This window comes from Lepisosteus platostomus, chromosome 1 (assembly GCF_059453375.1).
Source record: "Lepisosteus platostomus isolate fLepPlt1 chromosome 1, fLepPlt1.hap1, whole genome shotgun sequence".
Lineage (NCBI taxonomy): Eukaryota > Metazoa > Chordata > Actinopteri > Semionotiformes > Lepisosteidae > Lepisosteus > Lepisosteus platostomus.
Genome location: NC_142611.1, coordinates 78,198,559 through 78,212,653, shown reverse-complemented (window position 1 = coordinate 78,212,653; position 14,095 = coordinate 78,198,559). Strand labels below are relative to the sequence as shown.

General features: G+C 53.7%; 5 non-coding genes across 5 annotated transcripts; 3 read left to right on the top strand and 2 right to left on the bottom strand.

Moving 5' to 3' along the window:
* The first annotated feature begins 6,966 nt into the window (after positions 1-6,966).
* LOC148678899 (5S ribosomal RNA) lies at positions 6,967-7,085 on the top strand. Its single transcript, XR_015940678.1, has one exon. It is a non-coding gene; the product is annotated as a 5S ribosomal RNA (ribosomal RNA).
* Positions 7,086-8,475: 1,390 nt separating this feature from the next.
* Positions 8,476-8,639, bottom strand: LOC148678898 (U1 spliceosomal RNA). The gene has a single exon (XR_015940145.1). It is a non-coding gene; the product is annotated as a U1 spliceosomal RNA (small nuclear RNA).
* A 1,833-nt stretch (positions 8,640-10,472) lies between these two features.
* LOC148678897 (5S ribosomal RNA) lies at positions 10,473-10,591 on the top strand. Its single transcript, XR_015940674.1, has one exon. It is a non-coding gene; the product is annotated as a 5S ribosomal RNA (ribosomal RNA).
* A 1,388-nt stretch (positions 10,592-11,979) lies between these two features.
* Positions 11,980-12,143, bottom strand: LOC148678896 (U1 spliceosomal RNA). The gene has a single exon (XR_015940144.1). It is a non-coding gene; the product is annotated as a U1 spliceosomal RNA (small nuclear RNA).
* A 1,833-nt stretch (positions 12,144-13,976) lies between these two features.
* Positions 13,977-14,095, top strand: LOC148678895 (5S ribosomal RNA). Its single transcript, XR_015940673.1, has one exon. It is a non-coding gene; the product is annotated as a 5S ribosomal RNA (ribosomal RNA).

Sequence of the window (14,095 nt, the reverse complement as noted above, 5' to 3'; positions counted from 1 at the left end):
AGGAAATCACAAATCAGAAAGCTTTACATTAATATACATACTTAAAACAGTATATATGATCACATCTCATTACATTTTGACACGGTAACAGTTACATAGCAACAATTTTCTTTTTTTCTGGTGCAAATCACATTCTTTATTTAAACATGATAATGTTTTTCACAGTTTCTTGAGATGTTGACCTATGCTCTCTATTTCCCACAGATTTTCTGCTTCCTCCCTCCCTTCTCTCCACAGATCTCTGAGGTAATAGTTCTCTCGGGTGATGAACAGGGCCAGGCTACCTGCTGCCTTGACTGGGACCTCGATGCCTTTGAACAGCCCCATGTTCCTCACTCTCCACAGGGCGTCTTTCCCACTGTTCACCACGGCCCAGATCCTGTCAAACACGTCAGGGGGAAGTTTGACAGGAGAGATGCCGTATATGATGAAAGCGGCGGTCAGGGTAAATTGGGGCGAGAGAGCCTGCAACCAATCTTCAAACTGGGCCCAGAAGGCCTTCGCAAAAAAGCAGGACCACAGGAGATGGGTCACAGTCTCCTCCTCGCCGCAGCCCACCCTAACGCAGCGAGGGCTGGGGGTGAGGCCCCTACGGTACAAGAAAGTTCGTACCGGTAAGCACTGGTGGACGACACTCCAGGCTAAATCTCTGTGAATGTTGCACAGAAATTTAGAGGATGTGTGTTTCCACACCTTCCTTGTTTGGGCTGATGTTAAAATGCCCACAGGGGTCTGCCTATTGTTCTGGGGTGCTACGAAATCTTCCAGTTTTTGGACGCTGACATCTCGGAGGGGAATATGGCCAATTGGGTGAGATCTTAGAAAACTTTTAACTGTCCCATAAATTGCAGGGCATGTGTCAGAGAGTGGGACGTCCAGCTTGGGTCTGACACCCCACACTCTGAACACCTCCCTACCTACCCAGAGCCTGGAAAAATAAGTCCAGGTACGCGCTGCAGGTGCTGTTGCAAAGCCTCTCAGCACAGAGGCCAGGAAAATGCACAGCAGCTTCGTAGCAATATCTGGGACAGACTTCCCCCCTGAGGGTAGCGGCCTGTACATTATTTCCCTTCTGAGTCTTTCCTGCTTCCCACCCCATAGAAATTGAAACATCAATCTCCTCAGCACCGCCGCAACACGGTGTGGGATTGGGAAGGTAGAAGCCAGAAAATTCAAGACAGGCAAGAGCTCGGCTTTGATGACCAGCACCTTCCCTGTCATGGTGAGGTCTCGGTCCTTCCATTGCATCAGTTTTTTGTTTAAGATTGGCAATTTGTTCTGCCAATTTACTGTTCCCATCTCTTCTCCAAAATACACCCCCAGGACCTTAATTCTCTTCTCTTGCAGCCTGAGATCATGTCCTTCTTTTGGCTCCCTCCAGTTCTGATAAAAAATCTCACTCTTAGATGTGTTAATTTTTGCGGAGGAAGCCAAAGAGAACCGATCACAGCACTGCAGAGCTCTGCTAATTGAGGCATTGTCAGAGAGGAGCAGGGTGACGTCATCCATGTATAGAGATGTCTTTACCTCTCCTCCCCCACTTCCAGGCACTGGTATCCCATTAATGGCCTGATCCTGGCGCAAGGCACAGGCTAAGGGCTCCATAGCCAAAACGAATAACAAGGGGGATAATGGGCAGCCCTGCCTCACCCCTGAACAGACTTCAAAGGTGCGTGATCTATTGCCATTAACCATGACTCTGCTGTTGCTACCTGTGTACAGCAGGTTAATCCACTTTCTCATGATGGGGCCAAACTTCATGTGCTCAAGTACCGATGTTAAGTACTGCCGGTTTAGGCGGTCAAAGGCCTTTTCTAGGTCTACACCTAAAATGCACAGAGGGAGGGAGCGATCCTCAGAGTACAGACAGACATCCCTCAACAAGGCCAGGTTGTCGCTCATCAGGCGTCCTGCTATCCCACAAGTCTGTTCTTTCCCTACCAGTGAGGCCACTACATTTTGTAGGCGCAGGAAAAGGGCTTTGGACAGGATCTTAGTGTCCACGCCTAACAGGCTGAGGGGTCTCCAGTTCTTTATGTCATTTTTTGCTCCTTTCTTAAACAAGAGAGAGATAGTGCCTTCTCTTAAGGAGTCAGGCAGCAATTCTGTCTTGTAGCTTTCCTCGAATAGGAGCAGTAGCGGATCCTGAAGCAGATCCCAAAAGGTGCAATAAAATTCTTTAGGGAGCCCGTCAGCACCCGGAGTTTTCCCCTTCTGTAAGCTCTCCATAGCCTGTCTCAGCTCTTCTACTGTCAAATCCCTCTCAAGTACTTCCCTATCTTCTTCACTCAAAATGTTTTCTAGCTTTGAGGTAAAAAAATGAATATCTTCATCCTTTACCTCTGTAGAGCTGTACAGTCTTGAGTAGAAGGCCTCGGTGCAGGAGAGGATAGCACTCGGCTCTGTTCTCTCTCGTCCCTCCTCATCAACTACACTTTCCATGACAGTCTTGGAGCCTACCACTTTCCTGAAAAAGAAGCGAGTACACTTCTCATTTTCTTCCAAGAACTGCACTCTGCTTCTTAACAGCACTCCTCGACTACTTTCTTCGGCTATGCTCCGGATGTCCTTTTTTAAAAGGGCGATATCCTCGAGCACATCGAAGCCACTGTGCAGCATCGTGTAGAGACGCTGCAGCTGCCTCTGTTTCCTGGCTAGCACTCCTCTCCGTCTGGCAGCAGCCTTCCTTCCCTCAGCCATGAAAAAGGCCTTTGTCCTCACCTTCACCTCCTCCCACCACTCTCCTACTGACCCGTACAGACACTGCAAGGACAGCCACTGTGATAGTTTCTCCTTGTAGCGGGATACTACCCCCTCGTTCTCTAGCAGTTTTGTGTTGAGTTTCCAGAGGCCTGGGCCAAAGACAGTCCCGCCCTGGAGTTCCACTCTACACCCTAAAGCCTGATGATCTGAGAAGAAGACAGGCTGAAGAGTGACCCCAACAACTTTCACTCTCTCTGAGGCAAAGCAATAGTCAATTCTGGAGCTGCTATTCCTCCCTGACCATGTATATCCTGCTGTTGTGGGATATATACATCTATATGTGTCTGAGAGTTTAAAGTCTTGAACTAAGTTTTGCAGGGCCAGTGAGCTGGAATCCAATTTTATCGGCGAGCTAGACTGCCTGTCTGTGTGCTCTAAGATACAATTAAAATCCCCTCCCACTATCACGTCTGTGCTGCATAACAATAGGGGGGAGAGTGCCTTGAGTAGCTCCACCCTTCCTCCTACGTCAGTAGGGCAATACACATTGATTAGCCGCAGGTTAACGGTCCCCCATTCCACATCCACACACAGCAACCTGCCATCTATGACCCTCTGAATACTTTTCAATTTGAATGCCCATCCTTTGAAAAGAATGGCCACGCCAGAGGCTCTGTTGTTATTGTCCCCTGACCAAACAGAAGGCCCTTTATCCCACCTATCTTCAAAACTTTTATACCTCTCTTGATAGGCTAAAGCACACTCCTGCAACATCAACACATCTCCCTCTCTCTGCTGGAGGTAATCAAAGACAGACTGGCATTTAACTCTGTCATTGATACCTCTTGTGTTAAGAGAAATTATGTTAAGAGCCATATTACATAAGAAAGTGGAACCAGTCTTTACAAAACACATTTCTCTTCGGTCTCACCTGTTACCTTTTTCTTTTTCTTTTTCTTCTTACCAATTTCCTGCCAGCCATCCTCTGAATGAGCCTTCATCAGGGTGGCAGCAGTAAAAGCGTTCACAGAGTCCATTTCAAGGAAGGGGGTAGAGGGAGGGGTGGAGAGGTTCCAGCTGTCCCCATCGCCATGCTCTCCTTCCTCCTCGCTCGGGGAGAAAACAGAGTCATTTTTTCTTTTCCTCAAGTCCAGCTCCTGGGAGCACTGAGGGGAAAGGGGTGCAGCCGATGCACCAGTCTCCTCTTCCCCCTCACCCACCAGCTGCTGCAGATCCTCCGTGATGGACTGGATGGAGGAGAGGAGGGCATCTGTAGCACTTGCAGAGTCTGAGAAAAGCAGCTCCGCTGAATCCTGGGTATCCTCGCTGGACCCGCTCCACCGGGGGGCCCCACACTGGCCCTCGTTCTGAGGAGCAGGAGTGGGGGAGGGGTCCTCGCTGTTCTCGGGGGTTTTCAAACCCTCGTGCTTGTCTGGTGCAGTCTGCGGTTGTGGGGGCGTAGTGGATTTCTCTTCCACCAGCCCCGGAGCCACAGCAGGACTGATCCTGGCTGGAGGCTGAGAGTCTTTGTCCAACAAGGGTTCTTTGTTTGACTTGTTGTTTGCTTTGGATTTTCGGGCCGGTTTGGCTGAAACAAGCACTGCCTCATCCTTTCTCATTTTGAGTTTATTGGCGTAGGCGTGAGGGCAGTTCTTAAAAACGTGTCCTTCCGAGCCACATAAATTGCACTTTGGCAGCATTGAACAGTCAGAGGCTAAATGTCCCTGTTTGCCACAGGTCTTGCAGCATTTCACAGTGCAGGACGATGCCAGGTGTCCCACAGCACCACAGCGCCGACACACCTTTGGTTGTCCCACATAAAACACATAGCCATTGCAGGCGCCCAGCCGGATTGTAGAGGGCAGGTGCCTTAAGCCTCCATTTACGCTGTCCGGTAGCAAGCGAACCTCGAATTTCCTTGCTCCTGTTTTTATACCATCAACATCTCTAACCTCAGTTCCATGGTGGACGGTGCAGTACTGGTTAAGCCAGGTGTGAATGTCCTCCGTCTTTGCCAGTTCCGAGAACATAACAACATGCACCGTTTTCCTCTCTCTCTGTGTCAGAGGCTGCAAGTTGATCTTCTCAAGTGCAGGAACTTTCCCTCTTTTTGCCTCAAACACATCCACGCATTGTTCAAACAGAGGATAGGTAGCAAATACAACCTCAAATGCTTTCTGACCTGGGAGAGCGAAGATGAAATCCAAGTGCCGAGGTTCAAAGCCAAGTTCCTTCTGTAACACTTTTCTGCTGAACTGCATACGATCCATGAAGAGGTCATCCAAGAGCTCAAAACGTACAGCATTCTTACGGGATCCAAAGGTTGCCATTTCAAAAACCGCAAATCGAACACTGCTTCCAACAAAAGAAAAACAATCCAACTACTCCACCTACAGGCTGATCAAGGTATCTCCCCTGCCAGGTAAGTATGAGTTGTACAGGCCCCTGCAAGCGGGCCGCACTCACAGCACAGTACTCGCAGCCTAGGCCAGCTCCTCGCCCCGCACGCCACCGCCTCCTGCTGGGCCCACTCTTTCGCACACTCACACGCCACACTAACACTCAAAAGCGAGGGCAAAGCGAGAAAACGAGCGCGTCGTTTCCTACACATCTGCAGTCGCCATTTCGCATCCGCAGCATGTCCCGGGATGCAATTCGGCCTCATTTACATATCACCAGGCCGGCAGATCGCCACGCAAGCTCGCGACGTGCGCCTGCCACACACCGAACAAACCTTTTCAGCAATTTCCAAAAAAAACGAGCCTGCTCGCCTCCGTCTCTTACCTGCTCTCCAGAGCCTGCTGCCTTCTGTGCTTTTCTCTCGGCACCGCTGCAGCGCACACAACTCCTGCAGCGGGAGGGGGGGAGAAAGTTCCCGCGCTCCGCCGCAGGGAAGGCTCGCTCCGAGCGCACACGTCCTTTCGATGCCAGTCCAACAAGTGCTCCGCGTTAGCAGCGTCGGGGCTCCGGCGTGTCGCACCTCACCTCACCTCACCTCACCTCACCTCGCACTGCCCCCTCCTTGAATGTCTGGCGCTGGGCATGCCCCGCTCTCCTCCGCCTTATCTTATCGCGTGTGAGCACCGACAATGGCCACAATGCCGGGGAATGGCACCTGTAAAGTGTTAATTGGGGCACAGGAACAGCCCGTCTCGCCTCGGGGGGGCCGGCTTCAGAGACAATACAGCAAACACAGCGGGGCGGGGGAAGAAGACGACACCACACATGCGGGTACAATCAGCTCCGGCGGGAACGAGTCATTTGTCGGTCTTTTCAAGAGCCGAGAGCCGAGCAATCCTTCACTTGTATCGTTTCTCCCCGGTGACTAGGTCTCGCCCTGCGACTCTCGACTGGGCTCACCCCCGGCAGCCCAGCAGGTGTGAGCCTGGCCGGCACCCGGACGGGAGCTTCCCCCCCGGGAAAGCTCAGGCTGCTGCTGCTCCTGCAAGAGGTGTGACTGGGACCAGTAGGGAGCGCTCACCCTGCGGGCTGTGTGGCCCTCTTATGCCCCAGCCTCCTGATGGCGACACTCTGCTGCACAAACAGGCGCCGTCCTTCGGGGGGAGGCGTCAAACCGAGGTGTCCTGACCCTCCTTGGCCGTTCCAAATCCCAGGGCGTCTCTCTCGAGAAGGAGTCACGGCGGTGTGTCACCCATCAGTCGGGGTCTCCTCCTAATCCCCGTCTCACCTGTAACGATCAATGACGAGGCCCCCCTGTCCCGCGAAATTGTACTCGTCTCCTGGCCGCTGGCTGGGGCCGTGAGATTTAGTACTCGCGCAAGAGACCGGGGGCAGAGCGCGAACGCGGTCCCCCGCCCCCCCACAAAGTGCGCGCTCCGGGTTCCCTCGCGGGGCCCTGCAACACAGCGGAAGGGCAGCGAGAAGGAGCCTCTTGCTCTGACGCCGCAAGGCCACAAGAGGGCGGAGGCGCCGAGCGCTTTATGTGCTGAAATAAACACGCGACAGCCCCGAAATGTTTGCAGTGTGCTGTGCACTGGAGGTTTTTGTCTGGTGAAGACTTGCCTGGTGCTCCTCCGTGCAGTTTATTTGTCCTGCTCCAGTGCGGGGCAAGAGCAGGGCCAGGCAACTGAAGGGAGCACGGGAGCACGGGAGCACAGTCGCCAACATCCAGGCACGCAATGCGATTTGGAAAGCAGCTCCTTTCCAAAGAGTTGCACACGAACGATCCTTGAGTCCCGCTCGGGGGGCCCGGAGCCCCCGCCACACACAGCTTCAAGTAGCGAGTCAGGCGCCGTTGCTTTCGCTTACGGCCACACCACCCTGAACACGCCCGATCTCGTCTGATCTCGGAAGCTAAGCAGGGTCGGGCCTGGTTAGTACTTGGATGGGAGACCGCCTGGGAATACCAGGTGCTGTAAGCTTTTGCTCTCTCGGCCAGCAGGGGTCGCCGTTGGTGCCGTAGGCTTTGGGAGGAAAAACCCTCGACTATGGACATTTATTTCCCGGGGTGCTCACGAAAAGACCAAACATTTCAATCTGCCCACTTTTGTTTCATCCAGCAACACTGACTGGCAAACGGTATCGCGACGGTCGTCCATTTTTAAGGCATGCCAGTTCAGAAAGAGAAGCTCCCTCACATCCCTTCAGATGCACAAGAAACATGGATCAATCTGCTCATCGCTAAAGTGGCTCTTTGAATGGCATGCGTGTGATTCATATGAAAAAAAAACGGCTGTAAAACGAATATCGAAGCTGCCTCTAAATCTGCAATTGAAGGTCAGTCAATAAACAACTCGTTTTGCGTACAAATATACATACATTCATTTATAACCGATTTCGTTCATTGAGCACGGATACAACAGAGGTACAGCCATTCACTATTTGACATTCCTGCACTGATACAGAACCCAACAATCAGAAAACTGGTGAACTGTCTTTAGCATTAGCATACAGTACCGAGGCCCCCATGACCAAATCAAGGCTAACCTCGATCAGCATCCTAAACCATGCAAACTACAGCAAAAAGACTCGCTTTGAAAAGGGAATTCATGTCCAGGAGGAGTAGTGTAATTAGCTTGAAATGCTTCCATGGACCTATAACTAAGAAAAAAAGAGAAATAGTGGCATCCACTCCTTTCGAATTGTGGTCCTGCTTCGGGGTACATTGTTCTACTCCTACTTCATGCACTTCAAGTTGACCATCACACCTTGATCTTTTGGTTGGATTAGCAATGTGTTGCATGCTGGTAAGAACTCGGTTTCAATGCTGGGGTAAAATGACTCATGAAGAGCTTTTGGTGTTGGATTTTGTTCTTAAGATATACAGTATTTATCTCTCTCTCTCTATATATATTATATTATGAGTGCAGGACGTAAGGTAGTCAGGTTACATTGCACTACAAACTGGTACACACACACACACGGGCAACAGACTGAACTACAAAGTCAAACTGATGGAGTGTGAGAAAAACAATAAAGGATTACTGTCCCAGGACAGAGAGCGGGAGAAAGCAAAAGTCAGCCAGACCACCAGGGTCAGACAAGCTGAAAGATCACAATTGAAGTACCTTGTGACGAGGTGAACATTTAACGTGTATAAGCACAAGATTGTTTTTTGTGGTTATACAAATAGCGTTATGGCTGTAGCGGGTTGAAAAGGAGACAACGTTATCAGGCGGTGCTCGCGTAAAAGCCCAGGGCGTTTCTGTAGTAACCCCCACCGCTGAAGCCGCTTCATCGGCACCCAGCACAGCTCCCCAGCAGACTGCAAAGCCGCCCGCACTGCCGCATCTGTTCTTGGACCAAGCACATCAGGGGAGAGCGCGAACGCAGTCCCCCACTACCAGAAATTATGCAGTCGAGATTCCCACATTTGGGGAATTCGCAGGGGTCAGCACAGCCGGAGTGCAATGGCCGAGCCTCGCCCTGGGTGAACCTCCTTCTTGATCAAGGTATCTCCCCTGCCAGGTAAGTATGAGTTGTACAGGCCCCTGCAAGCGGGCCGCACTCACAGCACAGTACTCGCAGCCTAGGCCAGCTCCTCGCCCCGCACGCCACCGCCTCCTGCTGGGCCCACTCTTTCGCACACTCACACGCCACACTAACACTCAAAAGCGAGGGCAAAGCGAGAAAACGAGCGCGTCGTTTCCTACACATCTGCAGTCGCCATTTCGCATCCGCAGCATGTCCCGGGATGCAATTCGGCCTCATTTACATATCACCAGGCCGGCAGATCGCCACGCAAGCTCGCGACGTGCGCCTGCCACACACCGAACAAACCTTTTCAGCAATTTCCAAAAAAAACGAGCCTGCTCGCCTCCGTCTCTTACCTGCTCTCCAGAGCCTGCTGCCTTCTGTGCTTTTCTCTCGGCACCGCTGCAGCGCACACAACTCCTGCAGCGGGAGGGGGGGAGAAAGTTCCCGCGCTCCGCCGCAGGGAAGGCTCGCTCCGAGCGCACACGTCCTTTCGATGCCAGTCCAACAAGTGCTCCGCGTTAGCAGCGTCGGGGCTCCGGCGTGTCGCACCTCACCTCACCTCACCTCACCTCACCTCGCACTGCCCCCTCCTTGAATGTCTGGCGCTGGGCATGCCCCGCTCTCCTCCGCCTTATCTTATCGCGTGTGAGCACCGACAATGGCCACAATGCCGGGGAATGGCACCTGTAAAGTGTTAATTGGGGCACAGGAACAGCCCGTCTCGTCTCGGGGGGGCCGGCTTCAGAGACAATACAGCAAACACAGCGGGGCGGGGGAAGAAGACGACACCACACATGCGGGTACAATCAGCTCCGGCGGGAACGAGTCATTTGTCGGTCTTTTCAAGAGCCGAGAGCCGAGCAATCCTTCACTTGTATCGTTTCTCCCCGGTGACTAGGTCTCGCCCTGCGACTCTCGACTGGGCTCACCCCCGGCAGCCCAGCAGGTGTGAGCCTGGCCGGCACCCGGACGGGAGCTTCCCCCCCGGGAAAGCTCAGGCTGCTGCTGCTCCTGCAAGAGGTGTGACTGGGACCAGTAGGGAGCGCTCACCCTGCGGGCTGTGTGGCCCTCTTATGCCCCAGCCTCCTGATGGCGACACTCTGCTGCACAAACAGGCGCCGTCCTTCGGGGGGAGGCGTCAAACCGAGGTGTCCTGACCCTCCTTGGCCGTTCCAAATCCCAGGGCGTCTCTCTCGAGAAGGAGTCACGGCGGTGTGTCACCCATCAGTCGGGGTCTCCTCCTAATCCCCGTCTCACCTGTAACGATCAATGACGAGGCCCCCCTGTCCCGCGAAATTGTACTCGTCTCCTGGCCGCTGGCTGGGGCCGTGAGATTTAGTACTCGCGCAAGAGACCGGGGGCAGAGCGCGAACGCGGTCCCCCGCCCCCCCACAAAGTGCGCGCTCCGGGTTCCCTCGCGGGGCCCTGCAACACAGCGGAAGGGCAGCGAGAAGGAGCCTCTTGCTCTGACGCCGCAAGGCCACAAGAGGGCGGAGGCGCCGAGCGCTTTATGTGCTGAAATAAACACGCGACAGCCCCGAAATGTTTGCAGTGTGCTGTGCACTGGAGGTTTTTGTCTGGTGAAGACTTGCCTGGTGCTCCTCCGTGCAGTTTATTTGTCCTGCTCCAGTGCGGGGCAAGAGCAGGGCCAGGCAACTGAAGGGAGCACGGGAGCACGGGAGCACAGTCGCCAACATCCAGGCACGCAATGCGATTTGGAAAGCAGCTCCTTTCCAAAGAGTTGCACACGAACGATCCTTGAGTCCCGCTCGGGGGGCCCGGAGCCCCCGCCACACACAGCTTCAAGTAGCGAGTCAGGCGCCGTTGCTTTCGCTTACGGCCACACCACCCTGAACACGCCCGATCTCGTCTGATCTCGGAAGCTAAGCAGGGTCGGGCCTGGTTAGTACTTGGATGGGAGACCGCCTGGGAATACCAGGTGCTGTAAGCTTTTGCTCTCTCGGCCAGCAGGGGTCGCCGTTGGTGCCGTAGGCTTTGGGAGGAAAAACCCTCGACTATGGACATTTATTTCCCGGGGTGCTCACGAAAAGACCAAACATTTCAATCTGCCCACTTTTGTTTCATCCAGCAACACTGACTGGCAAACGGTATCGCGACGGTCGTCCATTTTTAAGGCATGCCAGTTCAGAAAGAGAAGCTCCCTCACATCCCTTCAGATGCACAAGAAACATGGATCAATCTGCTCATCGCTAAAGTGGCTCTTTGAATGGCATGCGTGTGATTCATATGAAAAAAAAACGGCTGTAAAACGAATATCGAAGCTGCCTCTAAATCTGCAATTGAAGGTCAGTCAATAAACAACTCGTTTTGCGTACAAATATACATACATTCATTTATAACCGATTTCGTTCATTGAGCACGGATACAACAGAGGTACAGCCATTCACTATTTGACATTCCTGCACTGATACAGAACCCAACAATCAGAAAACTGGTGAACTGTCTTTAGCATTAGCATACAGTACCGAGGCCCCCATGACCAAATCAAGGCTAACCTCGATCAGCATCCTAAACCATGCAAACTACAGCAAAAAGACTCGCTTTGAAAAGGGAATTCATGTCCAGGAGGAGTAGTGTAATTAGCTTGAAATGCTTCCATGGACCTATAACTAAGAAAAAAAGAGAAATAGTGGCATCCACTCCTTTCGAATTGTGGTCCTGCTTCGGGGTACATTGTTCTACTCCTACTTCATGCACTTCAAGTTGACCATCACACCTTGATCTTTTGGTTGGATTAGCAATGTGTTGCATGCTGGTAAGAACTCGGTTTCAATGCTGGGGTAAAATGACTCATGAAGAGCTTTTGGTGTTGGATTTTGTTCTTAAGATATACAGTATTTATCTCTCTCTCTATATATATTATATTATGAGTGCAGGACGTAAGGTAGTCAGGTTACATTGCACTACAAACTGGTACACACACACACACGGGCAACAGACTGAACTACAAAGTCAAACTGATGGAGTGTGAGAAAAACAATAAAGGATTACTGTCCCAGGACAGAGAGCGGGAGAAAGCAAAAGTCAGCCAGACCACCAGGGTCAGACAAGCTGAAAGATCACAATTGAAGTACCTTGTCACGAGGTGAACATTTAACGTGTATAAGCACAAGATTGTTTTTTGTGGTCATACAAATAGCGTTATGGCTGTAGCGGGTTGAAAAGGAGACAACGTTATCAGGCGGTGCTCGCGAAAAAGCCCAGGGCGTTTCTGTAGTAACCCCCACCGCTGAAGACGCTTCATCGGCACCCAGCACAGCTCCCCAGCAGACGGCAAAGCCGCCCGCACTGCCGCATCTGTTCTTGGACCAAGCACATCAGGGGAGAGCGCGAACGCAGTCCCCCACTACCAGAAATTATGCAGTCGAGATTCCCACATTTGGGGAATTCGCAGGGGTCAGCACAGCCGGAGTGCAATGGCCGAGCCTCGCCCTGGGTGAACCTCCTTCTTGATCAAGGTATCTCCCCTGCCAGGTAAGTATGAGTTGTACAGGCCCCTGCAAGCGGGCCGCACTCACAGCACAGTACTCGCAGCCTAGGCCAGCTCCTCGCCCCGCACGCCACCGCCTCCTGCTGGGCCCACTCTTTCGCACACTCACACGCCACACTAACACTCAAAAGCGAGGGCAAAGCGAGAAAACGAGCGCGTCGTTTCCTACACATCTGCAGTCGCCATTTCGCATCCGCAGCATGTCCCGGGATGCAATTCGGCCTCATTTACATATCACCAGGCCGGCAGATCGCCACGCAAGCTCGCGACGTGCGCCTGCCACACACCGAACAAACCTTTTCAGCAATTTCCAAAAAAAACGAGCCTGCTCGCCTCCGTCTCTTACCTGCTCTCCAGAGCCTGCTGCCTTCTGTGCTTTTCTCTCGGCACCGCTGCAGCGCACACAACTCCTGCAGCGGGAGGGGGGGAGAAAGTTCCCGCGCTCCGCCGCAGGGAAGGCTCGCTCCGAGCGCACACGTCCTTTCGATGCCAGTCCAACAAGTGCTCCGCGTTAGCAGCGTCGGGGCTCCGGCGTGTCGCACCTCACCTCACCTCACCTCACCTCACCTCGCACTGCCCCCTCCTTGAATGTCTGGCGCTGGGCATGCCCCGCTCTCCTCCGCCTTATCTTATCGCGTGTGAGCACCGACAATGGCCACAATGCCGGGGAATGGCACCTGTAAAGTGTTAATTGGGGCACAGGAACAGCCCGTCTCGTCTCGGGGGGGCCGGCTTCAGAGACAATACAGCAAACACAGCGGGGCGGGGGAAGAAGACGACACCACACATGCGGGTACAATCAGCTCCGGCGGGAACGAGTCATTTGTCGGTCTTTTCAAGAGCCGAGAGCCGAGCAATCCTTCACTTGTATCGTTTCTCCCCGGTGACTAGGTCTCGCCCTGCGACTCTCGACTGGGCTCACCCCCGGCAGCCCAGCAGGTGTGAGCCTGGCCGGCACCCGGACGGGAGCTTCCCCCCCGGGAAAGCTCAGGCTGCTGCTGCTCCTGCAAGAGGTGTGACTGGGACCAGTAGGGAGCGCTCACCCTGCGGGCTGTGTGGCCCTCTTATGCCCCAGCCTCCTGATGGCGACACTCTGCTGCACAAACAGGCGCCGTCCTTCAGGGGGAGGCGTCAAACCGAGGTGTCCTGACCCTCCTTGGCCGTTCCAAATCCCAGGGCGTCTCTCTCGAGAAGGAGTCACGGCGGTGTGTCACCCATCAGTCGGGGTCTCCTCCTAATCCCCGTCTCACCTGTAACGATCAATGACGAGGCCCCCCTGTCCCGCGAAATTGTACTCGTCTCCTGGCCGCTGGCTGGGGCCGTGAGATTTAGTACTCGCGCAAGAGACCGGGGGCAGAGCGCGAACGCGGTCCCCCGCCCCCCCACAAAGTGCGCGCTCCGGGTTCCCTCGCGGGGCCCTGCAACACAGCGGAAGGGCAGCGAGAAGGAGCCTCTTGCTCTGACGCCGCAAGGCCACAAGAGGGCGGAGGCGCCGAGCGCTTTATGTGCTGAAATAAACACGCGACAGCCCCGAAATGTTTGCAGTGTGCTGTGCACTGGAGGTTTTTGTCTGGTGAAGACTTGCCTGGTGCTCCTCCGTGCAGTTTATTTGTCCTGCTCCAGTGCGGGGCAAGAGCAGGGCCAGGCAACTGAAGGGAGCACGGGAGCACGGGAGCACAGTCGCCAACATCCAGGCACGCAATGCGATTTGGAAAGCAGCTCCTTTCCAAAGAGTTGCACACGAACGATCCTTGAGTCCCGCTCGGGGGGCCCGGAGCCCCCGCCACACACAGCTTCAAGTAGCGAGTCAGGCGCCGTTGCTTTCGCTTACGGCCACACCACCCTGAACACGCCCGATCTCGTCTGATCTCGGAAGCTAAGCAGGGTCGGGCCTGGTTAGTACTTGGATGGGAGACCGCCTGGGAATACCAGGTGCTGTAAGCT